The sequence below is a fragment of the Corylus avellana genome, chromosome ca4, assembly GCF_901000735.1.
Source record: "Corylus avellana chromosome ca4, CavTom2PMs-1.0".
Taxonomy (NCBI): Eukaryota; Viridiplantae; Streptophyta; class Magnoliopsida; order Fagales; family Betulaceae; genus Corylus; species Corylus avellana.
The window spans coordinates 27,561,336-27,565,235 of NC_081544.1; the positions used below are offsets into that span (position 1 = coordinate 27,561,336).

The 3,900-nt window shown below is 35.1% G+C and overlaps 1 protein-coding gene across 1 annotated transcript in view; it reads left to right on the forward strand.

The window, feature by feature from the left end:
• LOC132178344 (putative wall-associated receptor kinase-like 11) overlaps positions 1-3,900 on the forward strand; it is a 15,175-nt gene that overhangs the window by 2,784 nt on the left and 8,491 nt on the right. The gene's annotated exons all lie outside the window — the stretch shown is intronic.

Consider the following 3,900-nt stretch of genomic DNA (forward strand, 5'->3'; position numbering starts at 1 on the left):
TATTATATCATAAAATTTATCAAAATTGTGTTTAATTATAGGTGTGGTCTGCATGAGGCACATGCATGTGTTGGATACAGTGTTACTTAATTAAAGAGATAAATAAACTAGACAAAAACTTTACCTTGACATCCTCCAAGAAGATAGGGATTTCCTTCAAAGCCGTCTTTGCAAGAACATGTAAAAGTTGAGGTCCGATTAGTAGTAATACAAATAAAGTTTGAGGAGCCATTATTTACGGTGGAGCCGGAGCCATCATTGGCTATTGGAAGTGAGTTGAATGATGTGTTAAAAATCCCCCATTCCAATACCAGAGGAACTTCCAACATAATGTCAGACGCATTTGAGAAAGGGTAATCGGTCTTGAACCATTTTTCTTCTGCCAAGAATGCAGACTTGCATCCTTTGTTCTCAGTGACGGCACCGTAAGCTACAGGGTTGTCATTTACTTTGCCAATTCTTGCGTTGAAGGCATTGAGCTGTGAAGGAATTGTGGTTTCGCAGCAGTTGATGCCATTGCAACTACTTGCGTCCATCAATCCACCCGTGTCACAAATTGACATGCAGCCACCAATAACTACAGCTGAACCATCTACGGACATCATTTTGGCAAGGTTGTCGCAGCCGATGGCCACGAATCTGTTCTTCGACTGGGAGAAGGTGAAAGGGCTTTCTCCAAACTCCACAATATTTGCAGTGCTGCTGCTTGTACCATTTGCACAATCATAAAATGTCGGATAGTTGATGCGAACTGTTCCTTCTAATGAAATGTTGAGCACCTCCAGCTGGTTGAAGCTCCTCAAAAAAGGTTTGGGAGAGCCAGAGGAGTAATTGCAAATTACTTCCAACCACTCATCAACGTAGCAACCAGCTCCTATTCCAAAAGGGTATGGGATGTTAACACCCCCACAGCTTGCTTCACATGAACCATTAATTTGTAAACCCGCAGCTGCTTGTATAAATATTGCATATACTGTACACAATAGCAAAAGGATCTGAAATACCATTTGCACCATCATCCCTCTCTCTCTCTTTCTTTCTAGGATATTGAAGAATGGGGGAGTGTGCAGCAGCAAAGCCCAAGCCCCCGCTTTTTATAATTAAAGCCATGCAATATTATCGTCCTTTTCTAAAAGTTGCAGAGAAATTGTATGGAAGTTGCCAACAAGACTTAGACCAAGCTGTCTTAATTTGTGTGGACTAGTTTGTTGTTTCTGTGCATGAACCTAGCTAGCAGCCATGGCTGACCTCTCATAATTAAATTACTAGGAAAATGCTCTCATATATATGGATGGTCATTGGCCACGTTGGTCTGCACCCCCAAAGATTAAAAATAAAAAATAAAAAATTCTTTAATCCTTCCATGACACCCCATCTTCTCCCCTGACCTTCTCATCTTTTTCACTGGTAGTAGTCCTAGTAGGTATTTGGTTGTTCATTTGTTTGAAGGCTTGAGTCTTGAGATGAGAAGAGAAGAGGTGAGAGCATTGAGAGGAGATGAGAAGGTAAGAGTAGATGAGAAGGTGAGGAGTGAGGGTCTCTTGAAAATCTTCTACGAAAGAGTGGTTAAAAACTTAAAAGATAAGAAAAAAATTTTTTAAGGAAAAAAAAAAAAAAAATGCCTGCAAGGAGTAGGCTTGCGCGTGAGTTGAAGACTGAAATTGAAGGAAGAAAAAAAAAAAGGTAAAAGAATCAAGAAATAGTTGTAGTCAAAAGAAGGCGTGAGTTTTAAGGTAGAAAAAAAAAAATATTAAAGAAAATAGAAAGGCATTAAATTCTAGAAGGTGAGGAAAACTAAGGTGAAAAAATAAACGGAGATAGGCCTTTTAGATTCTAGAAGGGTGAGTGAGTGGAATTTGAAGGAAGAAAAAAATAAATGAAGAGAATATATGTAACTTGTAAGCATTAAATTCTAGAAGGTGTGAGGTTGAATTTTAAGGAAGAAAAAAATAAAAAAATAAAAATAAATAGAGGAGTAGGCGTGAGGAGGTGAAATACTAAAATTAATAAAAGACAATTTAAACTAAAATATAAGTAACAAAATTAATTAGTGTACGGAAGAATTTTAGAAGACAATTTAGAAGATAACTTTTTTTTTTTTTTTTGTGTTCCATCATTTCTTTTTCTAATTCATTATTTGTTTTTATTGGTTTACATCATTCGGCTAGACCTTATTGTGTTTGATTTGTTTTCAAGAAATTCCTCAAGATACTTCTGAGTTACTGAAAGGCACTCATTTTTCTTAGACACTATTAATTGTGCTTAAGTTTATTTTGTAAGTAGTTTGTATTATTATGTGTTTGTGATAGTTAGATAATATTTTGAAGGGTTATTTTGATTGTTGAAGTTATTGTTTGGATTTTTGTTGTTGTTGCTCATGCCTATAGCAAACTAGAACACTTTTCTATTGGGAATGGAACTTTTTTTTAATGTTTATTTTGTTGCTTATATCCATATAAACGTTGACTAAACAATAATTTAATTTTACTATTAATTTGAATGATTGAATAACCTTTAATATTCGTATGAATTATCAAATTTTTAGGATGTCAAAAAAATTTTAGCAACACCTCCAATATAAATTGTCTGGCTCCGCCACTGTGGATGGTCCACACAATTGTGACTTTTTGGGCGCGTCTCATATATATCCGCAACATACATGCTTTAAAATCAATTACTAGAAAGTCTCACGCATGAGGATACCACCCTTAAAATTTGGTTTCAATCAATTAGAGCCCCCCGCCCTTACTTCTGACTTGTCTTCGTCTCTTCTGTTAACTTTTCCGTGTTCTCCACATGGACTAATTTTCTAGTGATTTCAACTGAATTTTTGCAAGTTTGACAAAGATCAAACAGCCAAGTTGATGATCTGCAGCATCCATCCAATTCCAAGATTGCATTATACCAAGATGGAGGTGATGATTAAGTACGTCCCCCGCCAGCAGGATATCGCAAAAACCCTAGAGTGATCATTTCATTAATGTTACTCTTCTATAAATTCCTAGTTCAGCATACGGCCATATTGCTGAAATAGGACTTTTTTTTCTTTTTGGCTGAAATCGGTGAACTAGGGCTCATAAAAAAGAGGATATAATACCTTACCTGAATGAATTCATAATCATCAGTAGTGGTGGAAGTTCCAGTTCACAAGAAGGTACTTTTTTCGGGGCAGAACTAGCAACTGGAGTTTTAATTGGGAGTAAGGCTTCAAAAAAAAACAAAGAAAAAAAAAAGGGAGGGTAAAATTTTAATTTTAAAGGCAATTTTTAAATTTTTTGGAAAAACATGGTGCCTTGGGGGGCTGAAGGCACCATGTAGTTCCACCGCTGCTTCTTTCTCCAAACATATATGCTGCGGGCATGGTAAACAATTAGTTTCGTAAAAGAAACCAAACTAGAAGACCTAATTACTCATGGGTCATTAGTAGCTAGGTAGTTCAACAACTGGTGTTGTTAGAAGGCCTAGCGGCCCATAACCGAAGGGCCCAAAGAGGTCAACGATCCACAACTAAGGGCTCAGACAAACTCCAAAATGACTTACGGTCTACTCCAATCCAGTTTTAAGAAAAATTATGTTTATATTTGTAAAAACTAAAAAAAAAAATAAAGTAAATAAACTTTTAAAATGAATCCATTGTTGCTGGTGCCTCATGAAAATAAATAAATTTAGGATACATTCAATTTTTTTTTTTTTTTTTAAGAAGTACCCTTTATAATTATGGTGAAAAATATTTCATTCAAAAAAGTTTGGTTTAGTATAGAAGCCTAAAAGTGACTCTGTACGTAATGATGTATTAATTATGAGAACATATATAAAATAATTAACCTTTTAAAAGTCTCTACTTTTTATTTTTTTAGCTTTTACAAACATTATCTTTTTTTTTTTTTTTTTTTTTTTTTT